A 27,930-nucleotide genomic window follows, 5' to 3' on the forward strand; every position below is an offset into this window, starting at 1 on the left:
TGCACACCTACACACACTGCACTCAACAGGGAGACATCACGAATGCCTGAAAATTAATAAACTGTGTATTCAAGCCCAGCAACTTCATAATCACGTTGAAACAATAAGCTGGCTGAAGCAAGACTAAACCTGCTGGGTAAACCAGTTCATTTCTTGGAGAGGAGGGGGCGGGCAGAACTGGGGAGAAGGGGTAGGAAAGGACCAAAATGTGTAGGAGAGAAGACTGATAAGCTCTAGACTTAACAGGAAAATTACAGTGGCATCACAAATCGTGCCTAGTGTAGAAGCCCACATTTTCTTGTAAGTGGGCTGTAGGCAACACTGAGGCTTGTCCCTAACTTGTAAAGGAGGCTAATGATCCAGGAGAGGACTTATCAGGGTAGAAAGGGGATCATTTAGAGCTGGGGTGAAGTGAAGGGATTAAGAAAGAAAACCTTTAAAAATTTTCAGGAGGTTAATAAGAAAGGGCCACTGGAGATTCATACAGACAGAGGCAGGAAAGAAACAGAGCCAGTGGTTTCAGTTTAAATCCTAAAATCTTCAAAGGTTGAACAAAAAGAGTGCCAACTCTATTAACCACAAACCAAGAATGAGCTTTATATGTATGTGGGGAGTGGGCTTGCTGAGTGATTATAGCCTCCTTTGCAAAAAAGGGTTGTTTGGAAAGCATGACATTTGCTAGGAAAAGGACTAGAGGGAATGAAGGATAAAGGACATATCTAAAGGAAAGAAAGGGAATTTTCAAATTTCCGTTAAATAGTAAGTACATTTCAATTTAGATAAACTGACAGTATCAGTATTTCCCAAGTACCTTCTGGGTGGTGGGGGGTGAATGGGGGCGGGGAAAAGAGAAGAGATATAGAAAAAGGAAAAGGAATGATTCTTGACGTTGAGGAGCTTGCAGTCCAGTTAGGAAGATGGTCAACCTCTGTCACATTTCCTGAAGGTTCAGGATGTCAGGACTTCGCATGGGGGAGAAAGGCATGGTCAACGTTGGTTAGAGATGTGGAGAAGGCGTCATGGAAAGATCTTCAAGGAAGGATCAGTGCGGGAGAGATGTGGACTGCTGTTATTGCTTTTTAAGAATTTAGGAAAAAGCCATGATGTTTCATTTTTTAAAAAGTTTGTGTTCTGGAAAGCTCAGAGGTCATTTTTCTTGCTTTAGGCAGGAGCGGTTAGACGTATGGCAATGCAATACAGTAGTTCAGTCTTCTGTTCTAGAAGGAGGACAAGAGGACAGATGCATGTGTTTTCTCCCGAGGATCTTCATATCTGTTCTTCAGCATTCTCTACCTCCTTAGCCAGTTTTCATTGTTAAGGCAGTACTGTTTGTTTCTCTTGCTGGACTTGCCCCATGTTGGTCTATTGACCTTGTAGGATGATGACTTACTTCCCACCATCCACATTCTTTTTCCCACTCTCTGGTGCTCCTACCAGAACACATTGTCCCCCAAGTGTCAGGATGTGTTTTGTGTTTTCTCTGATGTCGATTTATTGGTCCTCCTTATACTGTTCATTTGCTATCTTGTGCCTGGAGGCTCACTGCTGGAGTGCCAAGTGTCTCGCTGTGACAGATAAGCTGTCATCTGAAGAAATCCAACAGTGGTCAGCCACATTGGTTTGCATGTAACTAGTGTGAGCATCAGTGCATTTGAGGACGTCAAAGGAGGGAGCTGACGTCTAAGTAGAAATGCCTAATGTAAAGTTTCTTCCTGGGAGTTCAAGGATATCTGAATGTCCACAGTCATTGTGCTCTGTCTTGGACTTTGGTGTAGCAATGATAGAAGAGTCTTGGAAACTCTGGAGGTGATGTCCAGTTCCTTTGTAATTCCTCCTGGGTCTCCTGGGGGGGTATGAGAGAATAGAGAGTTTGAATATCAGATTTCAGAGTTCAAATTTTATCCTGCAGGCAACAAGGTATCATAAAGGGTTCTCGAGTAGGAATTGTTAAATGGTATGTTGAAATTAGTGTTTGGGGAAGATCTTTTGATCATACCTATGAGGGTTTGGAGGAAGAAAAGAATGGAGGTTATAAGACTAGTTATATCAGATCATGTTTATGAGGTCCTGGACAGCGATGGTAGCAGTGGAAAATGAAGGGAGGAACAATATGAGAGAGACTTTAAATAAAATGGAAATTATCAATTAACCTAAGACCTTTATTGGAAAAAATATTTCTCCCAATTTACTGATAACGGAGATAACATACATCAGGGTTTTTCCTTCTCCATTTATTGGTTATGATTTTTAGTTGACAAGACTATCCAGCATCTCCGTTAGGCAGGCACTTCTGGCGTTCTGTTAAGGTAGTAGACTTACCTAACAAAAGGACTTGACTGTGCTTCAGGTAGATGAGGAAACTTCCCAAGCCTGGCTGCAGGAGTTGGATGTGCCCCCAGGTGCAGTGAGTGGGAGGGGAGGGGAGCCTTTGCCTCCCTGAGCAGGGAAAGTGCAAAGAAGTGGGTGGGAGAAGCTGCCAACACCTACGGCTGGGTGATGATGCCCTGGCTGTGCCCGTGCAAGGCTGGCATGAGTTCAGTGAGAAGATTAAGCCAAAAATCTCTGGGGCTTTGTTGGATTTGGCTAGCTTAAAGCTAAGCAGTGAACGGCTCTTTCCCTTTTTGGTGAATGGAGCCCAGGAGCATGGTTTCTTGGTCAATGTTTCTTTTGTTGTTAACAGAGTACAAGACTCCTCCAAGTTGGTCTGCCATAGTGACCAAGATTAAAGCGTCATTGTCATTCTTCTTTGGGAATTCTGGGCCTGACTGCGTTGTCGGACTGTTGAGTCATGCCTTCCTAACCTCAAGACAGAGGAGGAGAGGAAAAGGAGGAAGATAAGGTGAAAAAGCTTATTTTCTTTTTTATATAAAGATGCCAGGTTTTCTGTGTGGACAGTCTCAAATTCTTGAGTGAATCTTTGCCTTTTTATCTGTCTGATTGCTTTAAACTCTGCCAAAAAAAGCAAGCCAGAAAATATATGAAGAGAGCAGACTCCCTGCCCCCATTGCTTTATGGAGGGTTGCTGAGTGCCTGGCACTCCGTCAGGTGTTGTGGGAAATTCGGAGAAATGTTTGACCTTTTCCTGTGCTCCATGAATTCCCAAGCTAGTTCTTTACACATGAATGTTGTATTTGAGGAAGAATATCTGTTTTCTGGAAATATAATACGGCAAGTGGGGTGGAATAGAGTTTACAGGTTTGAGTTCAATTAACATTTACTGGGTGCCTATCTACTCTATGCCAGGCATTGCTGCAGATGCTTCTTATCAGTGAGAAAAGAACCACCATCCTCTCTTCTCTTTCCGCAGGAAAAGCCCAGGACCCGGAGAGAAGAATGGCTCACCCATGGTCATAGAGTGGATGGTTGAGCTATGTCTCCTGAGATTTGCTTATTATGGAAGTAGCTCTGGGTTCTGCAGTTGTGTGACCACTGCAGTGGTGGAGGGAGTATGCATGCCCCTGGGGTGGGGTGGGGCAGGAAAAAGAAATAGACAAGATGGCCTACCATGTTTAAACCAGAACAGGCAAGTTGAAATTAACCTTTGCGCCTGTGAACATTGACTTCTTATTCCTGCAGCTATAAGTTACGATGTCACTTTATATCAGGGAGGACGAATTCATAGTCCTAGGGCAGCCTGCAAATCTTCAGTTTCACACAAAGCTCCTGAAACAAGTATAAGGAGGACGTGAGTGTCTTTGAATCTTATTACCAATAGCCCTTTGGAAGACCTAGATTGACATTACTCTGTTGAGACACATGAGGGCGCTCAAACCAACCAACAATGAGATATTTCTTTCACATTAAGAAAAATGTTGTGAATCCTAGCTATGTTAGATTGGCCATTGTTTCAGGCCACTTTGTAGGGGGATAACTTCATTTGTCGTCTAGGTCACTCACCTGTGACTTAGCCAATGAGCTTGCAGACTAGCACGGTCCTACATATTTGGAAGTTTTGCAATATATACCTTTCTTTATACCATCCTATTACTGCCTAATAGGGAAATAGGTTGCAGGCGAGTTTCTTAACTATTCTGCCCCAGTGCTGAGGGGAGGATAATATCTGTACCTAACCGCTCAGGGCAGATGCAAGGACACACCAGATAACACACTTTGAGCTCCCTGCTTTAAAAAAGGGATTCTATTTCAAGGTGGTAGTAAGCATTGCTCCCCATGAATGAAGAAAAAGAAATTTCTTTGACCCATTTTTCTACTTAGCAGTCTTTCTTCCAGTGGTCTGCAGCCAGAGGTCAAGGCTGAATAACTTTTCACTTTATTTCTGACACTTTTTCGTAGCTGTCCTACTGCTTGGAAATCTCCCAGAGGAGCGTGGGAGGCAGACTTGTGCACAAGTGCTCTCCTGCTCCTTGGTCCTGCCCCAAACACCTTCCTGAAGAAGACATTTGCACTCTGATAGAGGCAGGGACTGGTTTGGAATGCCCGAGGCGTAGGGCAGACCTGTCACACTGCACACGTCTGAGGAAGCCTCCACCCCAAGCTCAATGCAAACCCCTCGGCTAGAGATCAGGGCTTCCCACTTGTGGCCAGCTAAGCCATCCGTCAGTGTGTCCTCACGCCCTCTGTACCTGGAATGGTGCTAGCACTGTGAAAGCACAGAAGTACAGCAGGGGATGAGACGTGGAGGCCCGGACCTGAACACAAGACAGCAAACGCACGGTGTTCAGCTGTGAGCTACAGTGAGTGAGGCTGATGGATGATGCCAATGAGTTCGTGAAATAGAAATTTAAAAAATCCACTCCAGCAAACCGTGCTGAAGCATCATTCTGACATATTTAGCCTGAAGCCAGCTTGTTATTTGCAAAATGCTGTCCAAGTGTAAAGAAGTGTCTTGCAGCCACTCCTGAGTGCTAGACAAGTCTGTTATTACCAGTTTATTGGCTGAGAAAGGAGGATATGGAGAGGGAGCAACCTTTATACAAAGTCACCTGGCAAGTCACCAAAGGGGCCAGACTACAAGATTATAGATTTCTTTACTTGATGTTTGGAAATCTTGCCAAGAAATTTATTATGGCAATTCAAATGCATTTTATAATCAAGTCGCATTTAACATGCTTTAGGCTAAAGTGCAATTAAGATAAAGCAGTTCCTGGCTCTGGATGGGTATCATGGGAGTATCAACATATTCCGATTACTCTATCACAATAATAAGTGCAGAATGCAGAGTCAGAATTTACACCATAAGTGTTTTATAATGGTAGCAAAAATGGTCACCAAGTGCCATTTCGTTTGCTTTCATGGAACACTGTTTTTGTCAGCTGTTTGGAAAATCAACTCTCTCAGCCCTCTTAAAAATTAATTGTAAGGAAATTTAGTGGAATAAATGGAAATCCAAGTGTAAAGGAAACACACTCTGGCCTCAGGCAAACATTTTCTTGAACATGTCATTCCGCACTCTCTAGTGACGATAATAGGAAGGGGGAGGCAGAGAGAGAAAAAGGTGCAGCTTGGGAGGAAGTGGTGAAATCCTTAAGGGCAAAAATGTCATCAGGGAAGTCACTGCGCTCAGACAGAGAAATTTAGCTCAAAGAAGTGTGGAGCAGTGGAATATTATTCTTTTCATATAGCAAATTTTCGTGGCTCCTTCTCGTATTTGTGCTTATAATAATTTCTTCCCATCCTTGTAATTGATTGTCTTCACTGTTTCTCTTGTTAGAGTAGCAAAGGAAGGGACGTTTCCTTTGCGTGTGTGGTTGGGGGGGGGCTGTTACCCTTCATTTGGTGTTTAAATCACTCACAGCAGACTTTTGCAATACAGAAAACAATGGGAAATGAGCCACACTGTTAATCAAACGTTAGAAGTGAGAAAAGAGTATTTCCTAACATAATATTAAACAAATCTTGAAAAATTGATTTGAAGAAAGGGTCAATGTTTTGGGCTTTTTAAGTCATAGCTTCTCTCTCTTTCTCTCTTTTTTTTTTTTTTGCCTCCAAAGAAGTAGAGAAACAGACTGAGAGTTTAGACTTATTCCATGATCCAGATGTCGTTCCAGATCACAGAGAAAGGTGCATGGACGCGGAGTGATTTCTCTCAGGAACTAAGTTGCGGCCCTCAGGCATGAGCTCCTCGGCTCTACCCAGGCTGACGCTGAGCAGGACGTGAGGAGCTGCCCGTCGACAGGAACAAGGCTCTGAGAATTTGTACCTCTCCTTGTTGTGTCTCCTTTCAAACGAATGAAACTTCTTTAGAAGACCTTTAGAAGCGGTGAGATGGTGAGATTTTCTTTCAGTCCCTCTCAAACCCCTTCCCCCACTCCTTAAAATGTTGCCTTTTGCTGTGAATTGGAAAGAACCACTGAAAGCCCAGAGCTCCTTTTAGAGGCAGTGAATGCGAAGCCATCAGCTGTAAAATAGGCGCCCTAAATGGCTTTTCACGGGGAGGGGTAGATTTACCGAGAAAGAGCTGTGCCTTGCCACAGGATTCTGTGGCTATTGCCAGAAAGGATTTGCTACAAGGTTAAGAATCCACACCCTACTGAGTCCTTGGGCGCCGCACCACGGGTTTGTAGAAGGTGGGGAGGGGGAATCTCCCTCACTATTTAGTGACTGAATCTGACTGCTGCTCTCACACCAGAGGCTTGCTTTATAATTTTGGTTCTTAATTGGTGGAACCTCCCTAGCTCCAGGGTATGTGTGTGTACATCTCACGAGTGTATATACATGATTTAAAGGTATGGCCCTTGTCAAGGTAACCAATGGCCTTTCTAAACTCCAGGCTCTGGTTCTAATGGAGCCCCTGAAGCACAGCATAGCAAATGTACTATGATGCACCCACGTTCCATGAAAAGTATATTTTTATGTAATTCTATATGATATGTTGAACAGCAGTTGGCCAGTTGAGTCAATGTTACATTTTATAGATGTTTACTTGAATATCCGTTTCAAATTTTTGCAGTTTTCTGATTGTGTTTTTCTCTTTTGGAACCAGCAAATTTTCTCTCCAGTTCTCAATCATCTTTAAGCCTTGAAGAGCTCATAGATGCTGGGCACCATCTTGTAGTGCCTAATGAATAAGTTGGTTCTGAGCTTTTGGTTTAAGAAGGAGTTATCAGACAGGCCTAGGAGACCCATGCGTTTAACATTTTGTGTTCCAAGAGGTAATAGTCTTACGAAATGCACCAAGAAAAAAGGACCCCATACTGAAATCCATTTGTGGGGGAGAGTGGTTTGCTATGAGCGTCAACATATTGAAGTCACGTGGAAATCCTGCAATAAGAAAGCTTTTAAGTTGTTTGATCCAATGTTTCCCAAATGTATTATTCAGAAAGCTTTTTTTTTTTTAATGAGTAACACTATTAATATCCTGCAGGACTAGTGTTCCTAGGAACTAACTTTGGGAAATGCTGGTTTTAAGCCGGTTAGCTCCCACTCACCTCCTCTGAGTTCACCTTGGTCCTGCTCTGGAGCAGCTTTTATCCCTGCAGCCTCAAGCTCCCTTCTTTACAGCTATACTCCTGATTATATCTCCTTTCCTTGAGTGTCTACAGGGCTTTAGGTGCTTGACATAGCTCATTTAATCTTCATAATAACCGTGTAACACAGGTATTACTATGCATATTGTACCTACAAAGAGAGTGAGGTTCAAAGACGCACAGTCACTGAGAAGTAGTGTCTGCATTCAACATTGGGTCCGTCTGACTCTAAAGTGCATGATTCTAACCAATGGCATCCTATAGAAGAAAACTAAAACACTTAATTCGGATGTAAGTATATTTAGGAAAACAATAGAAAGAATGTGTTTCTCTTTAGGTTTCGGAAAACTCCACCTTCAACTGAACAAAACTCTTCCAAACTGCCTGTTGGAGCAGAGCAGGGAGGGAAGGAGCACAGGCCCTCCTGCATGGTATTTCTCCTCCAGCTTAGAAATTCTTGCTGTGGCTACCAAGGATGCACGATCATCAGGCCAGGCTGCACCCAGTTTAGGAGGGCTGCTTCCTTTGGAACTTCTTTGCTGGGTTCAGCTCCTCACTGGCTGTCTCCCTTCCCCCCACCGCACACACCTCCTTGCTTCTTCTAATAATCCCTGCTGAGTTTGCTGCTGGCTGCCCAAAATACTGCAGCACAGCAAGATCATCTGGGTTGCCCCTGTCTGTGTTCCCTTCGTTGTCCCATTGAAATTGTTCTTGCCTCTTGCTAGGGAATGGCTCAATCTCTGATTGAGGGTTATATTCTTGTCATGAAAAAAGCGAAGGGGGAGCACAATGGCTGCTTTGATGAGTCTGGGAGAGCTCAGTGGTTTCTTGGCTTTCTCTCTACTTAAAGAAAAGATCTTTATTACTGCTGTTCATTTGAAGGGTCCCCAGTCCTCCCTCTTCAAAACTGCTGTGGGCATTCTAAGCCATGCTTTTCCCCATTCATATGTAGTATAGTGGGCATACACCTGTAAAGTTTGCAAAACCTAATTTTTTTAAAGCACCTCTTTCTTAGAAAGGCGTCTGCGTGCCATCCAAATAGTGACTTCCCCGTTAGAGTGGTCTTTGGTCTGGTCTATAAGGCTAGGTACAGTCGTAGCCTTCCCCTGCCTCTTTCTCGGGGAGTGAGTATGGAAGGGACAGAAATTTGTACATGTATGTTCTCCAGGCTTCTTAACTGTGGGAAATGACAAATTTAAAAGCCAAATTATTGAAATAGAAAGGTTTATCCACGTTATTTTATTTTTTTCTTTCACACTATTTCTAAGCCAAGAACATCAGCAGGATAGGGAAAAAATATGTGTTGTTAAATATTGCTTAGACATTCGACATGTTATGAGGGAAGAAGGCCAGCCACTTTCTTATGTATACCATTATGTTCAGTACTCTATTAATAGCATTAGTTTGGCCAGGTAATAGTTACAGTAGTCCCCCCTGATCCATGGAAGATATGTTCTAAGACCGCTAGTGGATGCCTGAAACTGCGGATAGTACTGATTTGTTTTTTCCTATACATACATACCTATGATAAAGTTTAATTTATAAATTAGGCACAATAAGATATTAACAAACAACAACTTCTCTTTGGCATGTCCGAATTGCCAGCATCACTACTCTCGCACTTTGGGGCCATTATTAAGTAAAATAAGGGTGACTTGAACACAAGCACTGCGATACCAATACCGCCACAGTCAATGTGATAACAGAGAGGGCTACTAAATGCTAGTGGGAGGGTAGCATTTCCAGCGTGGATACCCTGGACAAAGGGATGATTTACATCCTGGGCAGGATGGAGCAGGAGGGCAAAAGATTTCATTACGCTACTCAGAACGGCAGGCAATTTAAAACTTATGAATTGTTTTTTTCTGGAATTTTCCATTTAATATTTTTGGACCGGATTGACTGTGGGTAACTGAAACCGCGGAAAGTAAAAGTGTGGAGAATGGGGTCCTGCTCTCTGTTTTTTGTTAATCAGACTTGGTACATTATATTGTTTTCAAAGAACCATTTGTTTTGGTTTTTATTGTCTTCTAGTTTTTTGTTATAAACTGTTAATTTCTATTTTTGTCTTTTTTATTTTTTTTGTGAGGAAGATCAGCCCTGAGCTAACATCCGTGTTAATCTTTCTCTTTTGCTGAGGAAGACCTGGTCTGAGCTAACATCTATTGCCAACCCTCGTCCTTTTTGTTTTCCCCCAAAGCCCCAGTAGGTAGTTGTATGTCATAGCTGCACATCCTTCTAGTTGCTGTATGTGGGATGCGGCCTCAGCATGGCCGGAGAAGCGGTGCGTCGGTGCGCGCCCGGGATCCAAACCCGGGCCGCCAGCAGCAGAGCGTGCGCACTTAACCGCTAAGCCACGGGCCAGCCCTCTATTTTTGTCTTTATTAATTTATTCTTGCCACTTTTAAGATCCTTATTTTGCTGTTAGTATTATGGCCTTTTGGATTAGAAGTTTGGTTAATTTATTGGAAAAATTTCCTGTTATATGATGCATTCACTATATATATTTCCCTGAAAGCAATTTTGGCCACGTGGTAAAAATTTTGTTATCTGGTACTCATTTATCATTTTTCTAAATAATTTGTAATTTCATTTTGGATTCTTTTTAAAAATAAATAATTATTTAGATCAATTCTAGTTTTCTAATTGTACCACTAATATTTTTAGACATATTTGAACTCCCGTTTTTCTAGTGATGGCTCGTGTTGATATTCTCCCCCAAGAATATCAGCATGCTACAACTTTCACTTTTTCCACTTTTACCATGTCCCAGATTGTTATCATCTGGGATTTTAGATCCAAATTCATATTAATATTTTTAAGTTATGGGTCAATATTTATGTAGCTTTAACTATAGGTTTTTATTGGATTCTCTGTGTGTTTTATTGGATCACTATTTACATATCCCATATTTTTCTCTTTTAAAGCACATTTATTTTGCTTGTTTGTTTTGACAGAGTAAATCCTTAAGTCATTCTTTCAGAGAGGGTCTCTGGTAAGTTTTCCGAGTTCTTACCTGTTGAGAACGTTTTTATTTTCTCCTCATTTAATTGTAGTTTGGTCAGACATAGAACTCTGTATTCAAAGTAGTTTTCTCTTAGATCATGGAAATATTTCTCCACGACTTTTTAACACCGTGTGTTGCAAGTGAGAATTTTGATGCCTATTTGGTTTTCATTCCATTGATGGTAAGCTACTTTTTTTATTTTCTGGAAGATTTTGGTTTTCCTATTTATTTTTAGAGATCTGGAATTTTGTTAAATTTGTCCAGTTGTAGGATTTTTGTTTTGATTTATTTTTTTTATTTTGACTTTAATTTTTTGTAAAGATAAAACATTAACATGATCCAAAATTTAAAAGGCACAAAAGGTAATGTGGTGAAAAGATTCCCTCTGATTCCATTTCCAGCTCTCCCTTTCCTCCTGGAAACAAGTGATGTAATCAACTTCGTGTGTAGCCTTCCAGAACTATTCCCCTTTTGTGCACCCCCAACCCCCCGTGGTAGCTTATTATATACATTGTTCCATGTTTTGGTTTGCTTTTTTCTATTTAACACCCTGGAGAACAACATATCAGAACACACATAACCACTTCTTTTTGGTGCCTTTATGGCATCCCACGTATACATACGTATTATGGATGTGTTGTTCATTTTTCTCCAATCTTGTTTACCCTCTGTCGTATAGATGAATAATTTCTATTACTCTGACTTCAGACAGACTGGACTAAACATCCAGGATGACCCATTCACATGACTGGTGGTTGACGCTGCTGTCAGCTGGAAGTTCAGTTGGAGTTGTCACACACAGCACCTACACGTGGCCTCTCCAGGTAGCTTGAACTCTCATTCCACGGCAGCTGCACCAGTGTGCCAAAAGACACAGATAGAAGCTGTAAGGCTTCTATCAGCTTGCCTAGGAAGTCCTGTTATGTCACTTCCACTGAATTCTACTGATCAAAAAGTCCTAAGGTCAGACGGTGGGAGAGTGGCACAGTCACTTTGAAGAAGAGCTCGTAGGATGGGAGATATTGTTGTAGCCATCTTTAGAAAATGCAATCTGTCACAACTTCTTTAGCGTCTTTGTCTGCTGAATATACCATCTGGGTCATCTTGGTTTGGGTTTCTATTGGTTACTTTTTTCCCTGGTGATAGGTTACATTTTCTTGTTTCTTTGTGTGTTTAGTGGTTTTTAACTGAATACTAGACATTTGGAATAACACACTGTAAAGATTCTGTATTCTGCCATCTTTCTTGAAGATTATTGAGGCATGTTTTAGCAGGCAATGAAATTATTGGCTGATCAGATGAATTTGTGTAAGCGTGATTTTACGCTTCATTTGGGTAGATATTTCTCAAGCTCCACTAAGTATTGGCAGTCCCCTGTAACAAAATGAATCTCAACTTCCAAACTCTCTCTTCCATGAAGATCTCGTCAGGGCTTGGTTTAAGGCATTGTTGGTTCTAGGAAGGTCTGGAATAAGTCTTACACTAGGGCATCATCTTTACTCCTAAGGAAAGCTTTTCTGGCCTGATGTTGGAGTATTAATGAGGACTCTCCACTCGGGCAGGGTCAGAACCCCCTGATACCACTCTTAGCTCAGCACAGCCCAACCTCTAGAATCTTGATTCCCTTCTCAACTTTGTAGCACTTGCTGTCTGGTAAGCCTTGAATGGAATTGTCCTGTGCAGGTACAGCCTACCCCTCATCATGAAGGTACCCAACACAGATTTTTGGAGCCCTCCACTCTGTATATCTTCCTCTCTCTTTTGTGCCTTTCTCTGTAGAATCCATCATTTCAACTGCTCTGAACTCTGATTTCTGCCTCCTCAGCTCAGCAGGACTGCAAGTTCTGCTCACTTCCTGAATTTCCCTTTTAGAAATTGCAGTCTTATCCTGCCTGTCATCCAAGGCTTTAAAAGAATTACTTCATATATGCTGTCCCATTTTATAGTTGTTTATGGTAAAGAGACGAGTGTAGTATCAGTTACTCCATCACGGCCAGAAGCAGAGGTTCTATCAGTCTTATTTATGACCTCTCAGTGTTTTGTTATATTTAGAAAAACTGTCTCATTCTGAGATTACAATAAAAAATCCTCCCATAATTTTTTCTGGTACTTCTATTTATGGTTTTAATTTTTAAATATTTTAATCTCTGATCTAAGATTTACTTTGATGATGTATGCTATGAAATATGGAGCCAATTTCATTTTTCCCTCAAGATGGTAGTGCCCAAACCATTTATTTAAAAAATCCTTAATTTTTAACCACTTACTAAAATGCCTCTTATATAATTTACTGTATTTTAATACTTATTGGAGTGTATTTCTTGACTTTCTAGTCTGTTATATTGGACTAGTAATTTGACTTTCTAGCTGTTCACATGCTAGAATATCATTGTTAATTGTAACTTTATAATGCATTTAAATATGCAATAAAGATATTTTCCCCTCATTAATTTTCTTTTTCATAATTATAATAGCTCTTCTTGATTATATATTTTTCCATATCAACTTTAGAAACAACTTGTATTGTTGAAAAATCTCATTGTTATTCATTCAGTTTATAAATTAATTTAGCAAGAATTGTTATCTTTGTGATGTCATTCTATTTAAGAATGCATATTGCCATTTCATTCAGTTAAGTGTTCTTTTGCATCCCTCAGTAGCACATTTCTTATTAAATTCACATCTAGGTACGTCTTTGTTGTGATATTTTTCATATAGGTCATTTTTCTACTGTACCTTCTAGTTGGTTGTTGTTTGTGTATATGAAGGCCTTTGGCTGAATAGTATTCCATTGTATGTATCTACCACATTTTCTTTATCCAGTCATCAGTTGAATATTTAGATTGTTTCCACATCTTGGCTATTGTGAATAGTGCTGCAATGAACACCTGAGCGCTAATATCTCTTTGAGATCCTGATTTTTATTCTTTTGGATAAATACCCAAAAGTGGGATTTCTGATCATATGGTAGTTCTATTTTTAATTTTTTGAGGAACCTCCACACTTTTTTCTGTGGCAGCTGCACCATTTTGCATTCTCACCAACAGTGCACAAGGGTTCCAATTTCTCATTATCATCACCAACACTTGTATAAAGTTTTAGTTAAGCAAGATCTGCTGCAGATCTACAGATCTGCTGTACAATATCGTACCTATAGCCAACAATACTGTATTATACAATTAAAAATTTGTTAACAGGGTAGATGTCATATTAAGTGTTCTTGCCACAATAAAATAAAATTTTAAAAATGAGAAAGCCTTTGGATAAAATAGGTTTTGGTCCCTCATTTTCAACCAATTTTTAACAACTCCCTGTGATGATATTGATATTACCCCTTTAATCTAGCAATATTACATTTGAAAAATTAAAAAGAATTCTCAAAACAATAACAAGTGATATTAATTACAATGTAATCCCTCCACCTTGAAAAGTGAATAAATAATACAAATTCTCTTTTAACTCTTGAAGCAGTTGGAGTTGGTGGATGCTTTTTACTTCATACTTCTCAGTTGATGAGATTGCTGTCATTTGGTTTATCTCTGCCAGGACTTTCAACTTTCCTTTCTGAACAGTTTTGTCTTAATGAGATTCAAGCCAGGAACTTGTTCTTTGGAGCTCCAGTCACCTGAATAGGTCATCAAGCATCCCAGGATGATAGTCCTGGGCCATCAGCAACGTGATCACCAGAGACATCCAGAATGGCCAGTGCATTTCTTCCATCCCATAACTTCATGTGAATCTCTGTGAAATAGCCTGAATGCCTTCACTCCCTCTTTCCCACCGTTACAGTGGAATTTGGACCCGTCGGCTCTTGGGGTGCTTTGTGTTCACCTCTAGCTATCTGGCCTGCTCAGTAGTGGACATGGCAGCTGAGCTACCTACACTCCCACCTCCCAGGTCTGGGCATCTGGGACTTACCCCACCTTCATTTTTATCCTGGGAAGGTAAGAACCCAGCCACCAGCATTTCTGGAGATATTGTGAAAAGAGGGCTGGAGTCTAGCTCCCTTCCCTTTGTGGGAAGTTCCTCTCTAGAACACTCTGTACCCATGCAGACCATGGTGCAGAAAAAAGATGATGGTAGACTCTCTTGTAAGCACTGAGGGTGCTTAGCTCTAGCAATATTGTTCCAGGGGGCAAGTTCCTTATCTCTGATGCTAATGATATTAGTGACACAACCTTCTCTAACTACTGCTACTGTTACTATCACCCTTTTATGTCTTCAGACCTGAGAGTGTCAGGCAGAAGGTTCAGAACCTGGAATAACTCATGTCGCTGAGGGGTAAGGTCGTCGTGCAGTTCTGGATGCAACACTTTCCTCCACAAGCCTGGGGGCCATGCCTCTCTGCTGCCACCACCAGGTAGCCTGTCCCACACACTGGCCTTCCAACCACTTGGAATGGTGCTCCCTTTCTCCTGTGTTTTCAAAAGGATTTGTGTATTATTAAAGTTTGAGAAATGGTGGATAAAGCATTGTCTCTGGACAGCTCTAGTAAAAATGTTAATATGCTCCTTGGCAGGATCAAAAGTTAATGTAACCCCTTCCAACATTCACCAACAAATCTGTAGACTGTATCAGATTAGCCAGTTATCCTCCATCATAGCATAATAGTGGAATTAGCATGGAGCCAGCTGCATAGTGATGAAGAAAGAGGCTCAGGATTTGTTTAGAATTTACTAATCCCATACATGAGGTGCTTGCCTTAGTCTGTTTGGGCTGCTATAACAAAATATCACAAACTGGGTGCCTTATTAACAACAAAAATTTATTTATTACAGTTCTGGAGGCTGGAAGTCCAAGATCAAGGCCCTAGCATGGTTACACTCCCATGAGGGCCCTCTTTCTGGTTCGTGGCCAGCTCCTTCTCACTGTGTCCTCACGTGGAAGGGGCTAGGGATCTCTCTGGATCCTCTTTCATTAGGAACTAATCCCATTTAGGAGGATTCCATCCTCAGGACTTAAGTACCTCCCAAAGGCCCCACCTCCTAATACCATCGCTTTGGACATAAGGAGTTCAACATTTTAATTTTGGGGGACACAAACCTTCAGACCATAGCAGTGCTCAAGGAGAAAAATAAGAGAATAGTGGAAGGCAGGGAACAGTCTTCTTTTTTTTTTTTTTTTGCTGAGGAAGAATCTCCCTGAGCTAACATCTGTGCCAATCTTCCTCTATTTTGTATGTGGGTTGCCACCACAGCATGGTGAGTGTAGGTTCATGCCTGGGAACTGAACCCAGGCCGCTGAAGCGGAGTGTGCCAAACTTAACCACTAGGCCATGGGGCCCGCCCCGGGAACAGTCTTCTCTTAATCTACATTTTGCCTTTGTATGGGCCTAGTTTGGCAAAGATTTAATGAATATAAAAACTTACCATGACTATAGATAGCCCTTTGCCTGTGAGGCCAATTTTTATCCACTCCCTTCCCTGCTTGGTCCTCAGGTGAGCATGACGAGCCTCAGTTTCACTCTCTCCTTCTTATTCTTCACAGCATTGTGCTGGGAACCCTAATTTGGTTCACTCTCAGCGTTTTATATTTGAGGAAACTGAATTCTATTTATCTCAAAGTGGCTTTCCCAAGGCATCTTATCATGCAGCATGCAACAGACACAGGGTCCCTTAAAAACATTAAACCCCAGCCCTCCCAGTATGGTAGTGGAGGACAGAGTACCTATGTGAGGATTCTCCTTCTGAGACCAGCCTCAAGGGATCTAAGGATAACTTTACAAGAGCTGCTGGTGAGCTTCCTTACATGCAGTCTGACTTTCTTGAAATTTTTGAATAACTTTAAATAGAGCCACAGTAACAGTGAAAGCTTTTGACAGTGACAACCCTGGGGTTAAGCAGGCTAATATAAAGAAAAAAGAAACTTATGAGTAGAAAATGTAAGAAACTGGGAGAAAGCGATATGATTTGATTCCAGGCATGTATGTAGGGAGTAGAGAGGTATTTGTGTACCTAGTATCTCAGGGCGAATGTAGTCTTGAGAAGACTGGGAGGGAAGCACACTGTGGAAGTAAAAAAAGTAGATCTCTGGAGACTTCAACTAAAGACGAAACTGGAGATTAGAGTCATGACTGTCATGACTGTTCGCTTCCCCATGGTTATTTCTTCTTTCTTCTTTAATTATCAACAGTTGGTTTAACTTTATTGTGTATCAGTTCTCTTTTATTTATTATTATTTTTTTTATTTTTTTATTTTTTTAAAGATTTTATTTTTATTTATTATTTCCCCCCAAAGCCCCAGTAGATAGTTGCGTGTCATAGCTGCACATCCCTCTAGTTGCTGTATGCGGGACGCGGCCTCAGCATGGCCAGAGAAGCAGCACGTCGGTGCGAGCCCGGGATCCGAACCCGGGTCGCCAGCAGTGGAGCGCGCTCACTTAACCACTAAGCCACGGGGCCGGCCCTCTTTTATTTTTTTTTTTAACAGAGATTACTTCCAAAGAATTTACCTGTGTATCTATCTACCTATCCATCTATCTATCATCTAGTATCACACTTTGGGCTGCCATGGCATTTTTTTATGGTTTTATTTATTTCTCACATTGTATTGTAATTGTCTCTTTACATGTACTTTTTTAAACACCAGACTGAATTCCTTGGGGAGAAAGTCCATGTTTTATTCAAACTCTGTGTCCCTGGGGTCTAGCAGAGAGAGCTTTGGGATGAATGAATGAGCTCATAATATGGAGAACAGAGTAGAGACACTGCCTTTATTTTAAATTATTGTGTGTGTGTGTGTGTGTGTGTGTGTGTGTCTGTGTAAGCTAAGTGGCTAACAAGTGGTACCAATAAACTAATAGAAGAGTTGAGAAAAGCAAGAGTACAAGAAGGCATTATAGGATTTAGGAGCTCAGCTCATCCTTGAAGGATGGAGAGGAACTGGATCAATGAATAGGATGTCATAGGATGCTTGAGGAAGGGAGAATGATGTGAGCTAAAGTGTGGAGTCAGGAAAGTATAAGGTGTATTTGGGGAGCAGTTTGGATGAACATGCTCAAGATGGATGATTAGTGTTGGAGAATGATGGGCAGAAGGCCCAAAGTTTGGTCAGGTCTGTGAGCATCTTGAATAGCTGTAAGAAATTCATATTTTATCCCTTAAGTACAAATGAGAATGTTGGGGTATGAAGTGAGATGGAAGGTACTAGCAGCTTTGACACGAGAACTGCCACAATGAAAGCACAGGGGTAAGAAAGAGTTTAAAAGCACTTTATTCATTCCATACATTCTTATATGTCCTGCACAATGCTAGCTGCTAGGGATACAACACGGAATGAGAGTCATGAGATTCAGTGAGCATCCACCCTCAAGAGCTGTAGAAGAGGCAGACATTTACAAGACACATGATAAGTGTTAAGAGGTCCACATGAGAAATGCATCTGACACATCTTTGGAGGATGGGCAGGGAAGGTTTCCCAGAAGAAGTGACATCTCGACTGAGTTGCAGATGGTAAGTACCAAGTTGCCAAGTAAAGGAGTGTTTCTGAAAAGGAAGATCCTGAGTGACATTGAGAGGGGTATGGCACTTTCAGGACATCCCAAGTAGTTTAGCCTGGTTTGAGTATGGAGAAAAAGAGGATGCTGGAAGTGGTGATTGATGGAATTGGAAAGGGGAGCATGAAGGGCCTGGATTGCAACTCTAACCTACTTAGAGATTGCACTGTTAATATTTAAAATATTCTTCTTCCTTATACCCCCTCTGAGATGTTTATCAGGTTGCTATTTTTTCATACCATGTCATCTAAATTCATCGCATTCTCTGTTCCCCTACGAGTAAGAGCTTTATTCAGGCACCCAAAGAAACCAGTGGACTTCTGTCCACAATGTACAGAGACTCTAGTTTCCTCCATTGATAGTCTAAATTTTATTAATAGATTTCTAATATTATTATCATTCTTGAGTTTCTGGAATAAAACTTGTTTTATTAAAAAAATATTTTTCTGATAATTGGTGGATTCACGTACTACTGCTCTATTCCAGGTTTTTGCCTACATATTTTGTCAAAGAGATTGTTTCGCAGCTGTGTTTTTGAGTGGTCAGATGTCAGAAAGAATAAGTATAACTTGGTGAAATGAATCATCAAGTAACTTTCCATTGTTTTCTATGGTCTGGTACATTTTAAATAGTACGGGAATGATCTTTCCCTGAAATCTCAAAAGCTTTGTTACTTAGTAAAAAAAGCTTCTAATGGAATCTATAGAATTTTCTACATATAAAATGTCATCTGCAAACTTATTCCTTTCTAATTCTGATGCTTTTTATTTCTCTTTCTTGCCTGATTGCTCTGGCTAGGACTTCCAGTACTACGTTGAATAGGAGTGGTGAGATTGGGCACCCTTGTCTTGTTCCTGATATTGGAGGAAAAGTTTTCAACCTTTCACCATTGAGTATGATGTTAGCTGTGGGCTTGTCATATATGGCCTTTATTATATTGAGGCACATTTCTTCTGTACCTAATTTGTTGAGAGTTTTTATCATGAATGAATGCTGAATTTTTTCAAATGCTTTTTCTGCATCTAAGATGATCATATGATTTTTTCTTTCATTCTATTAATGTGGTGTCTCACATCTATTGATTGTGTATGTGTAGTGTAAGTGCCTGACAGTTGACTTTTTTATTGTAATACACGTGCACAACATTAAGCTTTTGATTGCTGAGGCATCCACTTCAAAGACAGCTAACTCGAGTAAACACGCTGCCAGCCAAATGACTAGATGAAGAGCCTGGCCGACACACCCCTGAAGTTTTCTTTGTTTTAGAGATCTCTAGGTGACTTAGATAACTGACTGACTGCTTGTTTTTCCCTTCCCATGCTTGAATTCCTGCTCTTATGTTTTAAATTCACCAATAAAGAGTGAACCCATGAAATTCTAGGCACCCTACACTTGGCTGCAATAAAAGCAGAATCCCAGGCCCATGCTCTCTCTCTCTCTACCTCTTGCTGTGTGGCCCCAGGTATGCCATGTACTTTCCAGGATTTATGAGTAATAAACCTTGTTTTTTCCCCAAAGTTCCCTGATGATTATTGCTGAAGTGCATCTTGCAATCATAATAAGAACCACGAGGGCCTGTCCAACCATAGCATTGATTCCAAAAGGGGAAATGTCTGTGCTGGCTTGCTGCAGGCCCAGGTGAGTGCCTCTAGGCATTTCTAGCTGATAGTATCATCATCGATAGGCTTAGACAGCACAAAGCAGTATGTTGAAGCATCCTTGCTTCCCAGGGATAAATCCCACTTGATCATGGTGAATGATCCTTTTAATGTGCTGCTGAATCCAGTTTGCTAGTATTTTATTGAGAATTTTTGCATCTGTATTCATCAGGAATATTGACCTGTAGTTTTCTTTTCTTGTAGTGTCCTTTTCTGGCTTTGGTATCAGGGTAATGCTAGCCTTGTAAATGAGTTTGGGAATGTTCTCTCCTCTTCGATTTTTTAGAAGAGTTTGAGAAGGATTGGTGTTAATTCTTCTTTAAATGTTTGGTAAAATTCACCAGTGAAGCCATCTGGTCCTGGGCTTTTCTTCATTGGGAAATTTTTGATTAGTGATTCAATCTTCTTAATTGGTCTGTTCAGATTTTCTGTTTCTTCTTGATTCAGTCTTGGTAGGTTGTATGTTTCTAAGAATTTATCCATTTCTTATAGGTTGCCCAGTTTGTTGTTGTATAATTGGTTATAGTAGTCTCTTATGATCCTTTGTATTTCTGTAGTATCAGTTATCATGTCTCCTCTTTCATTTATAATTTTGTTGATTTGGGTCCTCTCAGAAGAGTTTCTGATGGTGTGAATCTTCCTCTGATAGCAACTTTTCCCCTAACTTTTGCTTACTTATATAGTGCTCGTATCTTCTTATTTTTCCAAATAATTTGTCATTGTGGTTAGTATTTTCAATTGTGTCTAGAAATTGCTTAAAAGTGTTTTCTAGTTTTTAAATTGGTTTTCCCCCATGAATTAAAATGTGTGCTATAATTTTCATTCTTTTTTAGAAATCATATTGTGATCGTAGATTTTGGTCTAGATCAGGGATAAGCAAACTTCTGTAAAGGCCAGACGGTATGTCTTGGCAGCTGTATAGTCTCTGTTGCAATTACTCAGTTCTGCCATTCTAACAGGAAAGCAGCCATAGACAGGATGTAAACAAATGAGCTGTGTTCCAAATGGTTATGTTCCAATAAAACTGCGTTTACAAAAGCAGACGGTGAACAGAATTTTGCCTGTGGGTGATAGTTTGCTGACCCCTGGTCTAGACTACTTTTGATTTTTGCATTTTAGTGACTTTTTAAAAATTTTAATGTATGATTAACTTTTATGAATATTACCTGATCCCTAGAAAAGAAGGTGTATTCTATATATGTATGGTATAATTTTGATCTCTTAAATCTCATTGCACATAATTTAGGCCATTCTAGCTTTTCTTTTTTTGTCAAGTTTCTCAGCCTTTGACAAATCAGGCCATTTGTATCAATTATAACTATTTTATTTGGTACAAATAAAATTTTTTCCAGTTGTCCTCCAAAGACTTCCAGGAGAGTACTAAAATGTCTTTCTGCAAGAGACTGCGAACTGGTAATTCATCCATCCATTCCACAGTTATTATTATTTGGCCTTCACAGTGTTTTGTTTTGTTTCTTTGCTTTAATTACTTATCAACATTTAGATATTTGGAGATTTTATATACCATACTCCATAAAATCTGAGATGCCAGGATTGATTTTAAGAAGTGCCATTATTTTATATAGCACCAAGAAAGAAAAAAAATTGCTGCCAATTATAATTGTAAGACACCATTGATCGTAAGACATCCCGATTTTAAAAATGTTGAAATGTGAAAAAAAATGTGTATCCTAGAATCAATGAATTATGGTAAAAATCTGGATTTGTGATTTCCTTTATACATGGGAATGGCTGACTGCATTGGGACCACATTGTCAGAACAGTCATGAGGCTGGAGTCGAGTACTAGCTGCTCCTTTTGAGGGCTTTGAGCTTTGCATGTTCCACAATCCCCACCTGGCCCACTAATTTATGTAAGTTACCTGCAGGTGTGACCCCTGCTCTACGGCAATAGACTCAATCCAGAGGCACGTTTTCCCTTCCCCATGGAAATAGATGACTCCTTGCAACACTGGAGAGAATACTAGACATCTCATTCTGCAGCATTTGAATTGTGAGGACTCCACCAGCATCTGGAGCTTCCTTGGTTAGAGAATAGGTACTTTTATATAGTATGTCTGCATGATGAAGGAGACTCACCTCAAGGTGCCTCCCAGAACACAAAAGTGTCTGCCCTTTATCTTTAGATAGATTCAAGCTTTTAAACTAACAATCATGGAAAGCATGGTTTTGCTGTCATAGAATGACAACTTTGTCCCTATTTCCTGCTACTAAATGATCAGAAACATTGAGGAACTTTCTCAGTGTAAGGCTGGAATATTTCTTTAAGCGATTAAAGAAATGGACATTTATGTGTCAAGTAGGCTTTATTTTTAATATAAAGACAAGAAGCTAAATTATTTTACTGTTCAGCTTTATACTAAACACCTAGCAATCCCATTTACATATTCATTGTCAATACTACTCTTTAGCACCATAACATCAGCCTCTTTGGAATGTTATGCTTTTAGCTATGAATTCTAATTTGTCTATCATAAATACAGCTATCCCTAGTTTATTTATTGCCACTTACCTGGATATCTTTGTTGTTCTTTTATTTTAGAACTTTCTGGGTCACTTTGTTTTAGGTTTGTACCCGGAACTGATAGAGGATGGGAGGCATGGCATTTCCCAGCATGCACTGCTTATAGGGTTTCTCTCATCTCTCTCTAGGGTACAGTGCTTCAAGCTCACTCCTGCAAGAAGGTCCCTTCTTTCAGACCACTTATGTCTGTAAGATATCTTTTCCTACTTGTTTCAAAGAGTGAAGCCTGGTTTTACCACAAGGAAAAGTCTTGTTTGGGTATTTCCAACCCCCCTCTCCTCAGTGGAAATTACTAACAGAGTCTGATGTTACATTGTCTCTAAGTCTTAGTTTTTGGTGTAGTAAGTTTTCATGTTTCTCTGCACCTGCAGTGATGTGTTAGTGTGAATCTGGAGAGACAGGCATCATTTTAACCAAGAAGTTCTAAGGGTTGTTTTTCATCACCGATCCCTCCCCAGCTAGAAAGGGAGTTACCAGCTGTGGGTTGATGTTTCTGACTTCAGTCTCTTTTTCTGTTCAGCATGAATAATTTGGGGGAAAACAATTTTATTTTTTTTGCTTAGTATTTCCCTTTCAAGAAACATCAAGTACTTTATGACCATTACTTAGAAACAATGCATAGTTTGTTTGGGTCTTGTGTGTTTGGTATGAGTGTGTGTTTTTCTAAACAGATGTTGAGTAAAATCTTCAGGTCATGTGTGAGGCAGAATCCTTAGAAGAATGCTTCAGAGCCCTGCCGACTTTAAACAACTTGTTAAATCCATTGTTTATTAAAGTGAAACAATGGAAAAGAGGAAGTGGTGGAAAGCTGCTTGGTTAATATTAAATGAAAGTCATCCCTCTCCTCCACATAAGACATTGCAAACCACAATGGATTATAAGCTAAACGAGGTTTTGAGAGCAGGTTCAGAAATCTTTGAACCAAACCAAATCAAAACACAGCCCTAATGGCATGAGTTTATGTGAAATGTTTTTGCCAGGTTGTTTTCTGCGGCCGGGAAGTGAGTCTGCAAGAGGTGGATTCTCAGGGTCAACCTTGGGACTAGTCTGCCAAACAGGAGAAGAGGGGTAGCTGGTACCAGCCTTGAGAAAAATGGATTTAAGAAGACAGGGAAGATTTTCCCGCTGGACGGAAGATCTGGTTCCACTTTAGGTTGACCGAGTGCTTGTTTTTTAATGTTTCTTCAAGTAAAATCAAACATCCACTCCAATCAGGCTGCACATTCCCCAGGAAGCCGAGCCACGGGGCAGAGGAGGCAGGGTTGGAGGGATAAGAATGATTACAGGTTTCTTTACCGTGATGGTTAATTTTATAGGTCAACTATTCTAGGCCACAGTACCCAGATATTTGGTCAAACACCAGTCTAAATGTCACTATGAAGATATTTTTTAGGTGAGATTAACATTTACATCAGTAGACCTTGAATAAAGGAGATTACTCTCCATAATGTGGGTGGGCCTCAACTAGTCAGTTGAAGGCCTTAATTGAAAAAAGATTGAGGTCTCCTGAAGAAGAGGGAATTCTGCTTCCAGACTGCCTTTGAACTCAAGCTACAACATTAACTCATCTCTGAGTCTCTAGCCTGCCCTGCAGATTTCAGACTTATCAGCCTCACAATTGGCATGAGCCAATTCCTTAAAATAAATCTCTATCTGTCTATCTATCTTTATCTATCTCTATCTATCTATCATCTATCTATCTATCTATCTATCTGTCTATCTATCTATCTATCTATCTATCTATCTATCTCATCTATCTATCTATTGGTTCTGTTTCTCTGGAGAATCCTGACTAGTACACTTACCAAAGTATAAAGAAGATACATTACTCCATAGGCTACTTAGGCAAGTGCCAACTCATCCTTTCTTTGGTAATAATTCAGCCACCTTCCCCAAACCATGTGATCAGTCTACACCTGAATCTGAGAAGCTCCTAGAATGGCTCCCCATTACCCACAACGGCAAGTCCAGACTTCTCGGGCTTTGAGTTAGGACCTGTTAAAATCTGGCCTCATATTCAAGATCCTACCCGTTATCCTCTGACACAAAACCTCTGCTCTAGGCTGATGGTTACCTGCATTTGCCAGAAGAATTTCCTCTGGCACCTTGATAGTCTATTTCTCATGCCTGGAATGTCCTTCTGTCTTTTCTTCTTCAAATCTTTCCACTCTTTCAAAGCACAGCTGAAGTTCTACCTCCTCCATGCAATCTCCTCTGACTTTTCCTGTCTCTCAGCTCCACTTGTAATCTCTAGTCTGCCTCACATAGCAATTACTTGCTCTCCAATATTGATTCAAGTATGTGTATTAACTCAGCTGGAGGCTCCGGGAAAGAAGACACCAAGTCTTTCCCTCATTTTGCTTACCTCATGGTGCCTGCGAGAGTGCTGAGCACATGAAGGCATCACACAGTCCTTGACAATTGACGGCTGAGAGAAGGTCGTCTGGGGTTATGCAATTTAACTTTACGTCTCCTAGGCCCACAGCTACATGTTAAATTGTGTAGTCTGCCACATACTTTCTCTTAGGAGGAAGGGGTCCTGTTTTGATGTGGTTTAAATGTGAACGATGCCAATGACTTTTTAGCAGTTATTGTCCATCTCACTCACTAGTAAATTGCCATTTACTGCCTTGTGATAACTCCTGGTATTATTCTCTTTTGAGGCATTATTTTCTTATCCTGCACTTTAATATTTCATCAATGTATATCTCAGAGTTAAAGACTTAGTATGCCCCACAGTACCCGGCACACAGTAGGCCCTTCATGAACCACACCATGGTGTAGAGAGTGTGGGGAGATGTTCTACTCTTTGCTGTCATGGTCTACCATGTCATCCCCATACCTTTGTTCATGCAGCTTCCTTTGCCTGGAACACTCTTCTTCCTCTTCTCTGTCTAGAAACTCCGTCTTATCCCTCAAAGCTCTGCTTGAATATTGCTTTACTGTGATGCTTTTTCACTCAGGCTGTATTTGTTACTCCCTCCTAGAGGTCCCTCACAGCTCATAATTCTGTTGTAAATTGTAGTTATCTGCTTCTTTGTATATCTCTCTGTGTCCCAGCTCTCAGTAGGACATCAGGTTCCTGAGGGAAGAAACTGTGTTTTTCATCTCTTAGACCCCAGTCTTTGGCACATAATAGATAATAAATTCTTCATGAATGAATAAATGAAGAATGAATGTTAGTCAAAATAGTTGAATATGCTTATTTTTGGAGTCTTGACTTGTGCATAAGGTGGAAGTTGATATGGTACAGTTTGAGGAGAGCTTCCTGATTTTCTATATATCTTTTCCAACTGCCCTCTGATTCTTTTCTCAATGATGGAAGATCATATTTTCCTTTAGTGAAGGACAATGCCTTTCATTTTGCTATGACAAAATGGGAGAGGTCACAAATCAACTGTTGCTCACCTTGAATGGTCCTATAAAGAATACTAGCCCTTTCCTATATGTAGACTTTGGTGAAAGATGGTGAGGAAATCGAGGTGGAGCATTAGAGTCCTGAATGCCTTGATGAGTTGGGTAAGGCATCATAGGAAAGGATGCTGGAGATTCCAAGATGGTCTCATTTGGCGGCACTGGGAACTCTTCTGTGGCACTCTAAGATCACTGGGGGAGAGATTTTAGTACCCCTTGCAGGTACACATTGATGTGTCTTAGTTATACCAACTCTGCTACCTTTTATTTACACAATCTCATATAAAGTATTTAACCTCCCTAAGTCTCAGTCACCTCAGATATAAATGGGGTTTGTGATATATAACTCAGAACTCACTTGTAGGGGCTAAATGAGATCATGTACATGAGAAATGGAACAGACTAGTATGTTATTTCATATTTTTTTCCAGTCATGCCTAGTACATAATGGGCATATTTTTTGAATGTCACATATTGCACATATGCAGTGCATAACTTGTGGCCATGGTTGGGATTCCTGGAAGCCTGTTTCATGATTAACCCAGGAAAAGGGTTTGCAAGCAGAATACCTGAGCCACCTTTACTTTCTCCCAGTGAGGACTGTATTCCTCACTTCTGATGACCAGACCCAACCCAGCGGACCTCCTTTTTTCCTTTTGCCCATTAGTGCACACACCTTATTTCTAGAACACTTTATTGTCACCTGTTGGATAAAGAAAACTTGGCAATTCTTTTCTGAAGGCCTCTGTCTGAAGACAATGCAGACTAGAGTGGACCATGGCCAAGGATGGCTTCTTGGAGCACAGTCATGCAGCATATATTTTCATCAGCCTTTGGGGACTGGCCATGTTGCATCCTCTTACCACACAGGACAGTCCCCTGACCCGAGGCTGTACCTGCTCTTGCAGCTCCTTTCCCAACCAGAGGTGGTTCCACTACTCCTGAGCCCAGATAATTATTCATTTTTTAATGCTCAACTGATTTTTGAGAAACTGTCCATCCTTTGCTGAGCTACGAGAAGAGGAGGGAGTTGAGTTTAGGGATGAAGGGCTAGTATTCAGGGATAACAAATGGGATGGAGATAAGGTGAGAACCTAGCCTTCTGCATGATCCCCTGGACACCACAGAAAGGATCCCACACTGAAATCAGCTACCTTGTCTTGGGCATGTGCCATCTGCCCCACCTCCCTGCTGGCTAGTGGTCTCTCGGAGCCAGTATCTCCTGAATATGCCTTGGGCAATGGTAACTAGCAGGCCCACAGATTGTAGCTAGTCCGATCGAGAAAGTTTCTTCAGGAAGGAGGGAATCCTACACAACAGGAAATGCATGGTGGCAGGTGGCAGGGTGTGTTGGATTTTTGGTACTTTGCCTCTGTAATTGAACAGCATATAGATGTGGTTGGTGCGCTGGTGTGATGGTTAATTTTACGTGTCAATTTAAAATGTGCCCAGATATCTGGTCAAACATTATTCTGGGTGCTCCTGTGAGGGTGTTTTTGGATGAGATTAACATTTAAATTGGTAGTTCTAGTAAAGCAGATTGTCTTTTCTAATGTGGGTGGGCCTCATCCAATCAGTTGAAGGCCTGAATAGAACAAAAAGGCTGACCCTCCCCTGAGTGCGAGAGAATTCTTCCTGCCTGACTGCTTTTGACAGGGATATCAGATTTTTCCTGCCATTGGACTTGAACTGAAACATCAGCTCTCCTAGGTCTTGAGCCTTCAGACTGGAAAAACACCATCAGCTCTCCTGGTTCTCAGGCCTTCTGGCTCCAACTGGGACTAAACCATGAGCTCTCCCGGGTCTCCAGCTTGCCAACTCACCCTGCGGATCTTGGGAATTATCAGCTTCCAAAATCATGTAAGCCAATCTCTCATAATAAATCTCTCTCTATATACATCCTATTGGTTCTGTTTCTCTGGAGAGCCCTGACTAATATACCTGATGTCTCTGCACAGCCCTGCACTATGCCCAAGATCTGGTGATGGGCCAGCACAATTGAAAAAAGATGTAAAGTTCACAGAGAGGTTGTTCGACCAGCTCGTGTGGCCCTGTCTGGTGCCGGATTACTAACTCCTGTCTCGTGTTACCAGTTTGGCAGGATCAGAATTTCTGGTTCTCAAGCATGGCCTGACCCAGGGCCAGCTCCTGCTCTGTCCATGTCTCCCAGAAGGGGATTTCTAGACCATAGAGAATCTGAGGCCTCTCTGACAAAAGGCGTGGAGAGAGCTTCTGCCTAATGGGCCTGGAAGGTGGCACGTAAGGATAAAATCAGTCCTATAGTAGGGCATGAAGGGAGCCGGAACAACTTCGTGGCATAACAGGAACCCAACCGGATTTTGTGAAGCGCCATTTTCACCTGTTACACTTCTTGGTGTGTATTCT

At 41.0% G+C, this 27,930-nt stretch overlaps 1 long non-coding RNA gene across 1 annotated transcript; it reads left to right on the forward strand.

Annotated features, from left to right (window-relative positions):
• The first annotated feature begins 5,937 nt into the window (after positions 1-5,937).
• LOC147915767 (uncharacterized) lies at positions 5,938-27,930 on the forward strand. The gene is made up of 3 exons (XR_015553726.1): positions 5,938-6,228; positions 27,256-27,405; positions 27,504-27,930. It is a non-coding gene; the product is annotated as an uncharacterized LOC147915767 (long non-coding RNA).

This window comes from Ceratotherium simum, chromosome 12, assembly GCF_057802395.1.
Source record: "Ceratotherium simum simum isolate JZ-2026a chromosome 12, ASM5780239v1, whole genome shotgun sequence".
Classification (NCBI taxonomy): Eukaryota; Metazoa; Chordata; class Mammalia; order Perissodactyla; family Rhinocerotidae; genus Ceratotherium; species Ceratotherium simum.